The sequence below is a fragment of the Sarcophilus harrisii genome, chromosome 3 (assembly GCF_902635505.1).
Source record: "Sarcophilus harrisii chromosome 3, mSarHar1.11, whole genome shotgun sequence".
Taxonomy (NCBI): domain Eukaryota; kingdom Metazoa; phylum Chordata; class Mammalia; order Dasyuromorphia; family Dasyuridae; genus Sarcophilus; species Sarcophilus harrisii.
This window is the reverse complement of record NC_045428.1, coordinates 353202190-353218155: the sequence shown is the minus strand read 5'-3', so window position 1 is coordinate 353218155 and position 15966 is coordinate 353202190. Positions and strand designations below refer to the sequence as shown.

Below are 15966 nucleotides of genomic sequence, written 5' to 3'. Positions count from 1 at the left end.
TCATAGCTTGAAGGACAACATGTCCTAACTAGAAACTTTGTCAAAAGTGACTGATTTTCAGGAAGTCATTTATCTTTTCTTATGGGTGAAGTTCTTAGTTCTTGTAGTTATAGATAGAAAAATAAGAAAACATATACATCTAAATAATCAAGACTAAGGTCTCTGCTTCAGATTCATATCATTCAGTATATGACATTTTCCTTCTGCATACTAGAAAAAAATACACATTTTTGCTCTTATTTTCACTTACTTAAAATAAATAGATAGATACATAGAAAAACACACTCATCCCTCTATGTATCTCAAACATTGTCTCCAAAGGTTAGGGGCTTGGAGTTAACATATAATTCTGAACTACTTGTGTCATGTATCCCTAAAATATAGTTCCTGTGTTGTTAGATTGTATATAGCTGAGACATGAACTAGAAATTTGGAAAAATTTCTATGTTTTTTGAATTTCTGAGTAAAATCATATCTCTTAATCATCTAAATGTCTGGTTCACATAATGACAGTGAAAATATATTATTAAGTATATAAATATATATATATATATATACATACATATATAATCATTCATTCATATGTTTCACAAGGGAGAAAATAAATCTTTTCTACCTATAATTCTGTAATGATTTCCAAAAATACCTTAGGAAAATCTATGTAGTCTCTGAGATATTAATGGATAATTCCATTCATGGTAAATTTGAATTCATATTTCAAAGTCAACTATGTTGTTTATTCGCAACAGTAACATGGAATGTCTTTATCTAAAAATATGTTCAACTACCTTTTATATTTATTTACTGTTTAAGTTGCAATGATAAACAAAAAAGTTGATGATAAACTCTCATTGAGTTCCCTTATCTAATTAATCTGATTCTCTCCTCTATCTCCATCTCTAAAACATTTTTGAAACATGATACTAGGGACAACAAAGCCCTTTCTAGTCATTGTCTGAAGGCCAAAGGGAAAATTTAGACATTTATTAAATAAGGAATATTTTCTACTAAATCAAACTACCATCTTTTGTGACTCAGAAATACTAGATTACAATTATGAGAAGTGTGAGGATTTTTGTTTAATTTTGAAAGTGCAGTTAAGAATATAAGGTAAAGTCACATTTCTATGATGATTATAGAATGACAACTACATCTAATATCTGCTCTACTCTGAGACTGTGTAAAAATTAGTCTAGCAGATATAATAATGTAGCTTCAATAAACTTTATCATTATGAAATGTTCTGAACAACGTAAAATGTTATGTCACTAAGAACAAAAATGTTAGGCATTTCAAAGGAAGTGAAGAATTTATTTAAGAAAAAAATGAGCTAATCTATGTGAAAATATTCTGAAAACATGAAAAATTTAAAGAATATAAGGTATTATTATTGTTGTTGTCATCTTATACTCAAAACAGCATGACAAATGCTGAAACAAGAAAATGACAAAGATGAATGCAAACTTTTAATCAATGTATGTAACCTAACTCCATTTGAGTTATTTGAGTCATTTCCTTCCTCCACAGATAATCATACTTTCAAGCTGAAAAACAGACCCTATTTGAGGTCATTTGAAGAATTCTGCTCATTAGCTAAGAGAAATAGTTGAACCTTTTCTTCTCCTGCATGGTGGCCCTTCAAAAACTAGAAGGAAAAAAAGCAAGCCTTCATCTATGACAAAATACATAGTCCTTGCACCATACCAGTGATTACTGTTTATGGTCTCCAGCTGCCAAAGTCATGATCAAAATGTTTAATCTACAACTAAAACATTCCTCAAGCTTCAGTCTAATCAGGGAAACTCCTAAAAGAATTATCTCTTCCCTCATCCTGAATATATTTTTATAAAAGTTGACTAAGTATTTTCTTTTGCTTTTGGACTGCCAGGAACACTACTGAACATGAAGTCTACTTAAAATCCTAGGGTTTATTATCTAATTAATGGTTAATAAAAAACTACAGAGTTAAGAGAATATATATATCAGATAAAAATGTTTTCTATGAGATATAACTAAGACAATATAAGTAATATTTCAAAGAGCAAAGGGTTCACTAGTTGGGAACTATAGAGAACTGTAATAAAACCACAATTGTATGAATAATGCACAATAAATCACTTCCTTGCTCAGATGGGAGTAGCAGACCACAAATGCCATGGAGAATCATGGAAAACATCACCAAGTCAATCTATCTACTGTGGATTTCTTTTTTTATCTTCTGAAGTAACTTTTATTTATTTATTTAAATTATAAAGCTATTAATTTTCAAAACATATGCATGGATAATTTGACAACATTGGCCCTTGCATAGCCTTGTGTTTCAGATTTTCTCCTCTTTCTCCCTTTCCCCCACCCCTAGGTGGTAAGCAATTCAATATATATGTAAAAAATGTTAAAATATATGTGAAATCCAATATGTATAAACATGTTTATACAATTCTCTTGCTGCACAAGAGAAATCAGATTTAAAAAAAAAGTAAAAGAGTAACAAAACAAAATACAATAAAACAACAACATAATGAGTGAGAATGTTATGTTGTCCATATCTGTCCATATTCAGTTCCCACAATCCTCTCTCTGAATGAAGATAGGTCTCTTCATCACAAGATATCAATCATCTCATTGTTAGAAAGAGTTGTGTTCATCAGAATTGATCGTCATATAATTTGGTTTTTTCACGACCTACTCTAATTCCTTTAATCTCTTTTTCTTCTTTTATTGCCAAAGCTAATATTTCTAATACAATATTGAATAGTAATGGTGATAGTGGACAGCCTTGTTTCACTCCTGATCTTATTGGGAATGGTTCTAGTTTGCCCCCATTATAAATGATACTTGCTGATGGTTTTAAATAGATGATAATGACCATTTTAAAGAGAAGTCCATTTATTTATATATTCCCTAGCATTTTCAATACTAATGGGTGTTGGATTTTATCAAAATGCTTTTTCTGCATTTATTGAGATAATCATATGATTTTTGTTAGTTTGGTTACTTATATAATTGATTATGCTGATAGTTTTCCTAATATTGAACCAGCCCTGAATTCCTAGTATAAATACTACTTGGTCATAGTGTATTATCCTGGGGATGACTTATTGTAATCTAATTGCTAATTTATCAATATTAATTAGGGAAATTGGTCTATCATTTTCTTTATTTTCACCCTACCTGGTTTAGGCATCAGTACCATATCTTTGTCAAAAAAGGAATTTGGAAGGTGGCCTAGCTGTACCTGATCTAAAACTATATTATAAAGCAGCAGTCACCAAAACCATTTGGTATTGGCTAAGAAATAGATTAGTTGATCAGTGGAACAGGTTAGGTTCACAAGGCAGAATAGTCAACTATAGCAATTCAGTGTTTGACAAACCCAAAGATCCTAGCTTTTGGGATAAGAATTCATTATTTGACAAAAACTGCTGGGATAACTGGAAATTAGTATGGAAGAAATTAGGCATGGACCCACACTTAACACCGTATACCAAGATAAGATCAAAATGGGTCCATGATTTAGACATAAAGAGCAAGATTATAAACAAATTGGAGGAACATAGGATAGTTTATCTCTCAGACTTGTGGAGGAGGAAGAAATTTGTGACTAAAGATGAACTAGAGATCATTATTGATCACAAAATAAAAAATTTTGATTACATCAAATTAAAAAGCTTCTGTACAAACAAAACTAATGTAAACAAGATTAGAAGGGAAGCAACAAACTGGAAAAGCATCTTCACAGTTAAAGGTTCTGATAAAGGCCTCATTTCCAAAATATATAGAGAATTGACTCTAATTTATAAGAAACCAAGCCATTCTCCAATTGATAAATGGTCAAAGGATATGAACAGACAATTTTCAGATGATGAAATTGAAATTATTACCACTCATATGAAAGAGTGTTCCAAATCATTATTAATCAAAGAAATGCAAACTAAGACAATTCTGAGATACCACTACACACCTGTCAGATTGGCTAAGATGACAGGAAAAAATAATGATGATTGTTGGAGGGGATGCAGGAAAACTGGGACACTGATACATTGTTGGTGGAGCTGTGAACGAATCCAACCATTCTGGAGAGCAATCTGGAGTTATGCCCAAAAAGTTATCAAACTGTGCATACCCTTTGATCCAGCGTGTTTCTACTGGGCTTATACCCCAAGGAGATACTAAAGAAGGGAAAGGGACCAATATGTGCCAAAATGTTTGTGGCATCCCTGTTTGTAGTGGCTAGAAGCTGGTAACGGAGTGGATGCCCATCAATTGGAGAATGGTTGGGTAAATTGTGGTATATGAATGTCATGGAATATTATTGTTCTGTAAGAAATGACCAGCAGGATGAATGCAGAGAGGCTTGGAGAGAATTACATGAACTGATGTTAAGTGAAATGAGCAGAACCAAGAGATCATTATACACTTCAACAATGATACTGTATGAAGATGTAATCTGATGGAAGTGGATTTCTTTGAAAAAGAGACCTAATTCAGTTTCAATTGATCAATGATGGACAGAAGCAGCTACACCCAAAGAAAAAACACTGGGAAATGAATGTAAACTGTTTGCATTTTTGTTTTTCTTTCCGGGTTATTTTTAACTTCTGAATCCAATTCTCCCTGAGCAACAAGAGAACTGTTTGGATCTGCACACATATATTGTATTTAGGATATACTGTAATTTATTTAACATGTATAGGACTGCTTGCCATCTAGGGGAGGGGGTGGAGGGTGGGAGGGAAAAATCGGTGAGTGCAAGGGATAATGTTGTAAAAAAATTACCCTGGCATGGATTCTGTCAATAAAAAGTTACTATAATAATAAAAAAAATAATAATAAAAAAGAAGGTTGCAGCATATGGCCAAACATTTCCTATGTGCAAATAATGATGTAATAAAAAAATTAAGCGGGAAATGTGATGGTACTTTTCTCTTCTGACTCCCTACTAAGTTTGTTTTCAAAAATGACTTTTTATTTTATCATTCAACTAAAACAATTTGCTCCAAAAAAAAAAAAAAAAAAAAAAAGGAATTTGGTAGGACTCATTATTTCCCTATTTTTTCAAAAAGTTTATATAATATTGGAATTAAGTGTTCTTTGAATGTTTGGTAGAATTCATATGTAAATCCATCTGGCCCTGGGGATTTTTGCTTAGGGAGGTGATTAATAGCTTGATCTATTTCTTTTTCTAAAATGAGACCATTTACATCCTGCCTTCTGGGGGAGGAGGTGGGGGGTAAGAGGTGAAAAATTGGAACAAGAGGTTTGGCAATTGTTAATGCTGTAAAGTTACCTATACATATAACCTGTAAATAAAAGGCTATTAAATAAAAATAAATAAATAAATAAAATGAGACCATTTAAATAATTTATTTCCTTTTCTAATTTCCTTTTCATCATTGGTGGAACATTCTCCATTTTCTTTTTTAAGACTAACAATTTGATTTTTTTCTTTCCTTTTTCTAATGAAATTAATTAAAGGCTTTTCTATTTTGTTGTTTTTTTCATAAAACCAAGTCTTAGTTTTATTTATTAATTCAATAAGTTTCTTATTTTCAAATTTTATTAATCTCCCCTTTTATTTTCAGAATTTCAAATTTGGTATTTAATTGAGGGTTTTTGATTTGTTCTTTTTTTTAGTTTTTGTTGTAAGCCCAATTTATTGATCTTCTGTTTCTCTATTTTATGCAAGGAAGCATCTAGAGATAAAAAATTTCCCTCATAACCACATTGGCTATATCTCACAAATTTTGGTATGTTGTTTCTTTGTCATTCTCTTGTATGAAATTATTGATTTTGTCTGTGATTTGATATTTCATCCATTCATTCTTTAGGATTAGATTATTTAATTTCTAATTAGCTTTTGGCCTATTTTCTCCTGGCTTTATAATATATGTGAATTTTATTGCTCAAGATCTGAAAAAAAAACACATTTACTATTTCTGCCTTTCTGCATTTGATTTTGAGGTTTTTATGTTTTTATGACCTAATACAAGGTCAATTTTTGTCTTAGTTCCATGAACTGCTGAGAAAAAAGTAAACTCCTGTCTATCTCCATTTAATTTTCTTCAAAGATCTAACATACCATACCTAACTTTTCTAACATTTTTTTACCTCCTTAACTTCTTTTTTATTTATTTTGTGGTTCAATTTATCTAGTTCTGAGAGAGCAAGGTTGAGATCCCCCACTAGTATAGTTTTGCTGTCAATTTCTTCTTACAGCTGTCTTAAATTCTCTAGAAATATGGATGCTATACCACTTGGTGCTTATATGTTTATAATTTATATTGCTTCATTATCTATGGTACCCTTTAGTAAAATATAGCTTCCTTCCTTATCTCTTTTAATTAGATCTATCTTTGTTTTTATTTGTTCTGAGATCAGGTTTGCTATCCCTTCTTTTTTTTTTTTCAACTTCACCTGATGCATAATACATTCTGTTCCTGCCCCTTACCCTCACTTTGTATATATCACTATGCTTTAAATGTGTTTCTTGTAAACAACATATTGTGGGATACTGACTTTTAATTCAGTCTGCTACCTACTTTTGTTTTATGGGAGAGTTCATCCCATTCCCATTCACAGTTAAAATAACTAATTGTGTATTTCCTGCCATCTTATTTACCCTGTTGTATTTTTCTCTTTCCTTTTTCCCTTCCTTCTTCCCTAGTATTTTTTTTTTTGATGATCAGCAGCCTTTCCCCTTTAGAGCCCCTCCCCCTTTTTTACACCTTTTCCGTAATACTTCTGTTGTTCCTTCTATTATTCTGTCCCTTTCTTTTCCCCCTTTTTCTTCCACTTCCCTATAAGATGAGAAAAGTTTCTCTGGGAAACCAAATATGTCTGATATTCTCTCTTAGAGCCAAACAAAAAAGTTTGCGTGAGTAAGATTCACACAATGCTCATCCCCCTCCCTTCTTTCCCACAATTATAATAATTTTTTTTGCATCTTCATGAGATGTAATTTCCTTTATTTTACCTCTTTTTCCCTCTTTTCCCAGTACGATCCCCTTTCCACCTCTAGTTTCTTTTTCATATTATCATAACAAAATCAAATTACACCTGCATTCTCTAAGTATACCCATAACAGAAATATAGTTCTCAAGAGTTCTTTCATTTTACCTTTTTGTGCTTCTCTTGAGTTCTGTGTTTGGAGATCAAATTTTTTTGTTCAGTTCTGGTCTTTTCATTGAAATAGGTGAAATTCCCCTATATCATTGAATAGCCATCTTCTTCCCTGAAAGATAATGCTCATATTAGCTGCATAGCTTATCATTTGTTTTAATCCAAGTTCCTTTGCCTTTCAGAATATCAGATTCCAGGTCCTTAGATCCTTTAAGGTGCAGAGCTGCTAGGTCCTGGGTAATTGTAATTGTGGCTTCTCAGTATTTAAATTGTTTTTTTCTTCTGACATCTTGCAATATCTTTTCCTTGGTGTGATAGTTCTGAAATTTACACACTATATTGGGGATTTAATTTTGGGATCTCTTTCAGGAGGTGACTGGTGGATTCTTTCCATGGCAATTTTACCTTCTTATTCTAAAATATCAGGGCAGTTTTCTTTTATGATTTCCTGTAAGATAATTCTATGTTCTTTTTTTCATCATGGCTTTCAGGAAATCCAATATTCCTTAGATTGCCTCTTCTAGATCTATTTTGCAGGTCAGTTGTTTTTCCTAGGAGATATTTAATATTTTCTTCTAATTTTTCTTTTTTTGTTGTTGTTTTTGTTTGACTGATTCTTGAAGTTTTATTGAGTCATTCACTTCCACTTGTTCAATTCTAATTTTCAGTATATTATTTTTTTCAGTTACCTTTTTTAGCTCCTCTTGTAAATGGCCAATTGAACTTTTTTGTTCATTGCATTTTTTTCCCATTTCACAAATTTTGTTTTTCAGTGAATTGGTGTCTTTTTCATATCTATTTTGTAGGGCATTATATTCTTTTTCATTCCTTCTTGCAATGATATCATTTTATTTCCCCATTTTTCTTCTAACTCTCTTTTAAGATTCTATATGAAAAATTCTAAGTAAGCTTTGTGAAATGGGGACCAGCTCATGTCTCACTTTAGAGCTTCATCTGGAGTTGCTTCGCCTTTAGAAACCTCAGGATTTGAGGTCTGTTCTTCCCTCTCTCTCCATAAAAGCTGTCTATGGTGAGAGTTCTTTCTGGTTTTTTATTCATTTTTTAAGACTTAAGGTCTGTTCAGTCAGAGGAGTGACAGCTTTAATTTGCCCTGGGGCAATTCTGCTGATTGATTTCGGATGCTGGATAATGGTGTACTTCTGAGGCTCAGTGGTTTACAATTTGCCTTTTGTAGCAAATTTGCCAAACCACCTGCTTGCAACCCCTACAGAGTAGCCTAACAGGCTCACAGAAGATTCTCAGGTGCATGGAAGCTGCAATGCTCTGACTCCTGCTCCAGCACTTTGCTCTGGGCTCCCTGTGCTATGGTCTGGGCTCAGCAGATTATCCTCCTGCCTGTTTGAAACAGACCTGTTCTGATGTTCTTCCGAGGTATCTTCTTCTGGGAATGTGTTGTACTCCAAATATTTGTGAATTCTTTTTCTCCAAAACTAGTTTAGAAGCTTAATCTGCTGTTGGTTTGGAGAAAGTCAGAGGATGTCACAGAGAGTTTTATTTGCTCTCTGCCATTTTGATTCTGCCCTTGAAATCTATACTGTGGATTTCAAACAAAAACTTTATGTAATAGGCAATGACACTGAAAGACTAGGTACATTTTGGAGGAGTACTCAGTTTCTGCTTCCTTGACTGCTCTCAAAAACTTTGGAAATCATCCTGAATGACACCATTCAGCTAATTGTCAACAACTTATCTTGCAGGTATATTGTTCATTAGGTTCAAAGTACAAGTTTATTTAGAGGCTAAAGAAAGCAAAAGATAAACAAACAAACCAAAAGACACAGTTCAGCTCTTAGTACAATTCATGGAATTTATAAACACTGACCAATTTCCAAGGAAGAGTTTTGTACTTCCTCGGCACATGACATTTATTATTATTTGCTGAAGTTCCTAACAGGTAGTCTTCAACATCACTTTAATGAAATGTTTAAGACTTCCCAGCCATTGCTCTTTCTGCTGGTTTACCAATGTGTATGTTCCATATCACTATGCTTGTAGTGCTTAACAACTAACAAATTAAAAAAATAATAATTTGTTCTATCAAAGACAGCTGTCTATATTACAGAAGGATATTTTTTCCTGGGGGGTTGGAGGGTAAGGGGCAGAGGACATTCCAGACTTTCCAAGAAGTTCTAGAATTAAACTTCAGATGCTAAACCAGGTCAGAATGCCTTGTTTGTCCTCAATAACCTTTGTCCTCACAGAAAAGTTTTCACAGTAACTAGAACAATTTTTCCTCCATCAAAAAAATTTTAAAAGTCTGTACTGGGGGCAGCTAGTTGGTGAAGTAGATATAGTACCAGCCCTGAAGTCATGAAGACCTGAGTTCAAATCTGGCCTCAGACACTTCACACTTCCTGGCTGTATGACTCTGGGGAAGTCACTTAACCCCAACTACCTCAGCAGCAAAAGGTTTCTATTTATGAGAGAAACAGTTCTCTTTATCTTGGTTCCTGGGAACAACCATTTTACCAATTCACTGATGTCTAGAAGTTTGGCAAAAAAAAAAAAAAAATTCCAATTGCTATTTTGGACTATCCTATTACTATTTTAATTCCTTAATTGTGTACAGGGATTCCTTGAGTGGCTGAGTTGTTTTGGGTTTAAGTAGGCAGAATCTTTTAAATTACTCAGCACTGCAATCTACTTGGGAAGAAAATGACATTGAATGTAACAATCAACTCAACAGAATAGAAAAACTAATTTATCCCTGGCTTGTATGACTGATTCTTTCACAGAACTTGCTAACAACAAAAGCAAAAACAAACAAAAAACTAAGGGAAGTAATTTTTAAAAGACAAAATATACAATTCCTATCTTTATGAAAAGACCAGGATGGTCACATGTATATGTATCCATAAGTATACAAATAGTATATATAGAAGAACATATATTTTATAATATATCACAAATGCATTTAAATATCTATACAACTAAAATTTATCTGTCTATCTATTTAATACACACTCATACCCACACATTTTTTATAGTTTATAATCAATGCCAAGATATCAACAAATATTATCCAATTTTTCAATAGCAGTTGGTATGAGATCAATAGATTGTTGTGGGAAATGGGTATTGGTAAAAAGAAGAACCAGTGACTGGCACAAATATGCATAAAAATAATTCAAATAGCCTGAGCCACAGTAAGGCTAGAGTAGACAGAACATAGAACAGATATATACCTAGAATAATTCTAAATGGCAGAGTGCAGAAATGAGGTTTTCAAAGGGAGATTGCAAGGTCATAATAATCAAGGGAGCACTGGATAAGCAATATTTAACCTATAGTACTTTTTTGATCTAATGATACATTTTCAAAGTCTACTTGCCACAGTTTTACTTAATAACAGCATGATCATTCATCTTTATAGGGCTTTTATGGAGACTGAATTAATATGCTCATGATTAAAGATGGTGAAGTCAGTTTCTGTACAACTTGTTCTTTGATAATAGTTTAAAATATAAAACAGTGAATCCAACAACCAAAAGCTAAAAAAACTGACAACATATCAAAAATAAATTCTCTTAATCTCTTTTTCTTCTCCCCACATCAAAAAGGAAGAAATCATCCACACATTTGATTGGTTTTTCTTTTGTTTATTTTCCCAGCTGCACCATTCTTATCCTTTAACCTATGCTGATTGTGTAGGACTACAAACTAAGAGACAGGTGTCCCTATAGAAAATCAGGAGCTTCAACATTAAAAATTTAATGCTCTGCAATAAAGGCTAGGGGCACTGTGGGAAAACAGAGAAAAAGTCATAGAACCTATTGGGAATCTATTTGTAGCCAGTCAATTGCCTCCAACACATAAATATATGAAACATAAGAGTTGAAGGTTCAAAATGGATCATAGGATCATAAATTGGCACTTGCAGGAACTTAGGCACTATCAAGTTCAACTCTTTTATTTTATAAAGTATGAAAAAAAGACATATATTGATATACATATATATATATATAATTTTCCCAGCATCACAAGATAGTGACTGAGGTAAGATATGAACTCAAATCTTTCTGGACCAAGTCTAATATACCAGCTATTATTTCTATTACACTTCATTGTAAAAATGAGAATTTGAAAATAATAACATATAGGCTGAACTTTCAAAACCCATTAATGGTGATTCACCCAGAACCCTAAAACATTCAATAAGAGTAATTTATAGAAGGAAAGGACAAAAATAAAGCAGAACAAAAGCTAAGAAAATCAGAATAGAATATCACCCAATACATGAGAAAAAATAAAAATTGGTATAAAACTGCAGGAAGAGGTTATGTATAGATTATAACACATTATAAAGTAAAAGGTATTATATTGTGGGGGAAAAAACCTCAAAAGAAAATATAAGCAAAAATTAGAAAGCTTTTGAAAACCTCTGGGGAAAAAAAGAAGAAAGGAATGAGTCCATTGGTCTAACAAAGGATATTAGAGCTACACTGAAAACTAAAATAAATAAATAAAAATATAAAAATAAAACAACTGGATATAAATATTTCACTGACGATTGATCTTGAAAGTAACCAAAGAGAGAACTTTTTGGAATCATTACAGACCCTGAAAAAATATGATGAAATTGACACCTAGAAAGATGTTTTTAAAAGTCACAAAATAAATGTGTATAGAAGTATCAGAATGAAAAGGCAAAGAAGAGTTTACATTTATTTATCAAAAAGAAATATCAATTTATTATATGTAGAAATGTGATTACCAAACTGATTGCAGAAAAATACAAGCATCTAAGAAAAAATAGATAACAAAACAGAAGACCCAATCAGCATTAAACAATACTACCTATATAATAGGAGGAAGGAAAGAAAAGACTGAATTATCTCATACCAAAAAAAGGAAAATAAATGTCCTGCATACAATAAAAATTATCCAGCAAAACTGTGCATAATCTAACTTTTAAAAAGTGACTTTTTGTGGGGCAGCTAGAGTGCCAGCCCTGAAGTCAGGAGGACCTGTTTTCAAATGTGACCTCAGACATTTAACACTTCCTAGCTGTGTGACCTTAGGCAAGTCACTTAACCCCAATTGCCTCAACAACAAAAAAGTGAATTTTTAATGCATTCAGTCACTTAGCAATTTTGTTGAGAAAACAAAAATCAGAATGTGTTTAAAAAAAAAAAAGGAACTAATCAACAGAGAAAGAATCCTAAAAAGTAATTAGATTTGAGTAACTTGAAAAAAATATAAATGTTGGTCAAATGATTAAATCCTGATGGAGAAACAAGAAACATATTCCTTTGAATCACATCATCAATAAGGATAATTTTTATTCACAAGACATAGGGAAGAAGTAAAGAAGAAGAAGACAGAACATATCTCTTTTAATTGAAGTGTCAAAGTATAAACTTATTAAAAAGTTTTAGATATCAAGAATTAGGATTTTATGAAGTTTTTTATTATTGCTATTATTTGAATCTTACAAGGAGGAATGTTGAGGAGGAATATATGAGTTGCAGTAAAGGGAGAATAGCTTGGAATTGGGAAAAAAAAAGAAGGCAACAGGGAAGGCAAAGTTGAGGAGAAGATTGGCACAATAAAACAAAACAGAATTATGAAGGATTAATTATAAGCTAAAAAATAAAAAGAAGCTGAATTGGAAGAAAAGGAAAGAGAGAGAAATGGTATTGTGTTGCCCAAGCAATACAAATTACCGTCAAGTTCTGATTTCATCCTTATTCTTCTTAACTCTATTTAGTTCAAAAGAAAGGATAGACAAAGAAAGGAAATATTATAACATAATTGGATGAAGAGATAAACATGGTTAAGTAATAAACACAGAAATTATGCTTAAAATATAATGAAATTCTATTAATATTAAATGTCTACAAATGATACAGCATCAAATATTTAAAGAAAGAGCTAATCAAATAACACAAAGATTTAAACTAGGATTGGCTTACTATGATCCATGGAATAAACCCAAACTGCCATCTGTTTTTGTATGGCTTACAAGCTAAAAGTGGCTTTTATATTTGTAAATAAAGTTTTATTATATTTTAAAACATAAGAAAACTTTCTTAGTCTGAACCACAGGAAAATAGGTGGCCTTTAGATCATAATTTGCCAATCTCCCATCCACAAAGCAAAACAAAATGTATTATATAATTCAACATGCGTGTGTAAATCTAACACAAATGTAATGTAAAAATAAGGAATAAAGAAGGTAAATCTTTTAAGACAGTTATTGAAAAATATATATTAAAAGCAATTTGGCAAATATTAAATGGAAATTATATGGAGCATACATATTTTCAGTACTGTTTCATATTTTTAAAAAATTAATTAGAAGCTAATTAGTAAAAACTCATTAATACAGTCAGAAGTATTAAATATCCTTTACTGCAAAAGTGTATTCAATAGGAAAACATGAAGAAAGAATTCAGACATAAATGAAAAAGTAATATTACATAAAAGATAAATGGGAAAAGTAATAAATCTTAAAAAGACCAAATAATTATAATACATAAAATGTATCAATGTGAATATATAAGGAATTTTATGTAAAGCAGCTGAGGAAGTCTTTAGGGGAGAAATATATTCATACATACTTATATATATGCATACATATTTACACAAAATACCAAAATATATCAAAGCATAAGAAAACAAAAAAATAGCCACTACCCCAAGTAAGAGAAATTACCATAATCAGAGATAAACAAAATTGAAATTAAAATCAAAATATTAAAAAGTTCTTCAGATGAAAAATAAAGCTATATCTATAAGATCAACCAAATAGATAAGTAATTTGCTTGTCTGAATATTTTGCTATTATAAAAAAAGAAAGGAGAATTAACAACAAATGTAGTAGAAATAAAAAAAAATAGAGAATATTACAAATAATTACATGCTAACAAAATTGGTAATGTAAGTGACATATGTTTTTAATCATATGAGTATGATTCTGTATATACACATACTCTCTCTCTCTCTCTCTCTCCCCCCAAAATCTCCAGAATAACAGAATGAGAATTTGAGAATATGATCAACTTTATTTAGAAAGCAAAACTATGGAAGCCATAAGTAAATGTGTAAACAACAACAACAAAAGATATTATAAACAGAATTGGGGGGAGGGGCTTAACAAATTTCTTTTGTGATAAAGAGCCCTGGTACTCAGATAAAACAGAGAAACAAAGCCATAAACTATAATAATTAATGAATATTGACAAAAAAAATAATACAATGGAGATTTAGAAATATCATTTTTAAAACTAGATTTGTGCCAGGAATAAAACAAAAAATAAATAAAACCTCTAGTTTTAGTAAAATTAAAAACATAATAGTTAATTTTAACCAAAAAACTCACATATAACCATTGATCTTGAAAAAGAAGGGTCATTAGAGTCCATCTAGACCAATCACTTAATTTTACAGATAAAGCAAAAAAGACCCAGGAAAGTTAAAATAAGACCAATATCAAATAAGTTTTTTTGTCAAAAGGATTTGAATCCAGATCTTCCCAATCCATAGTAAGTTTCTATTTTAATGTAGTGTTCAACTGTTCATTTTTATCTCAATAGAAATAAAATATTTTTTAAAAGTACTTATTGGAAACAATGGGAAAAAATAATTAAAGGGATATGATTAAAACACTCTATGGAAATAAAATCAAGAGTTGGTGTTGTTTATTAGGGAAGATAATCATAAACTTTCCCAACAAGATAATGGTAAAGCTAGGATTTATGCTGTCCAGAAATTTTAGATATAACAAGAAAAATTAATTGTGCTTTTAAATATTGGCAAAAAAGACTCAAAAATCATACCTATTTTCAGAAAAAATAATAGTTACAAAATAAGAAATAAACTCTCTAAAATTATGTTTTTCTGCAGATAACAAAGACAGTAGGGAAGGGTAACAATATAAATTCAATTTAAACTACTACACTATCTGTAAAAAAACAGGTAAGGTTATGAAGATTAATTTAAAACCAATAAATATAATTACAAAACACTGCATTGAAACAAAGGAAGACTTTAGAAATTTGTGATATATTTAATTGCCCATGAATAGACATTGTCAATTATAATAAAAGTAGTATTGCCCATAAAAATAATTTATAGATTTAATGATATGCAAAATAAACAACGATGGTATTATGTTGTAAAACTTTAAAAAACGTGTAAAAATTACATATATGAAAAAAAACCTAAAAAATCTGTAGGGAAATAATGGTGACAAATAGGAATATTTGTAATATTAGAGACTTAAATATATAATCTCCAAAACTATTTGGAATTTGTTTAAAAAAAGAAACAAAAATAAATGGGGGGAGCAATTAAGTAAACTTCTGAGTCATTAAAGCACTGTGTAATTCAGTGGCTGATAAATTTAAGAATACAAATCAGTGCAAGAAATATTCCATCTTCCTTAAGAATCTCTTGGAAAATTAACATAATCAGGCAGACGTTATTGAGTGACTAGCTGATCTAGTGATTAGGGCATTGAATTCAGAGACAAGAAAACCTGTGTTTTATATCTAGTCTCACACATTTGCTAGCTATGTTATCCTGAGCAAGCCAGTTAAAATTTATTTATCTCTGTTTCCTTATCTGTAAATGCATTTAATATCAACTAATTAGATCATATTTTTAAAAGACTTTGAAAAATTGAAAGTGCTATGTTATTGTTTTTGTTATTCTTATCCTTGTAATCATGTTTAGTCCAATGTCTTAATAGCACACACATACACATATAAACTCCAAGTGGACACAAATTACTTTGCATAATAGTATTGATTTATTTTTGTGTTATATTAGCTTCCAGCATAAATTATTTTGATTTTCTTTTTAGCTTTAAAGGAGGAAAAC

General features: G+C 31.0%; 1 pseudogene; it reads right to left on the bottom strand.

Annotated features, from left to right (window-relative positions):
- The window catches only part of LOC100918275, a 136565-nt pseudogene that overhangs the window by 15325 nt on the left and 105274 nt on the right, over positions 1-15966 (bottom strand).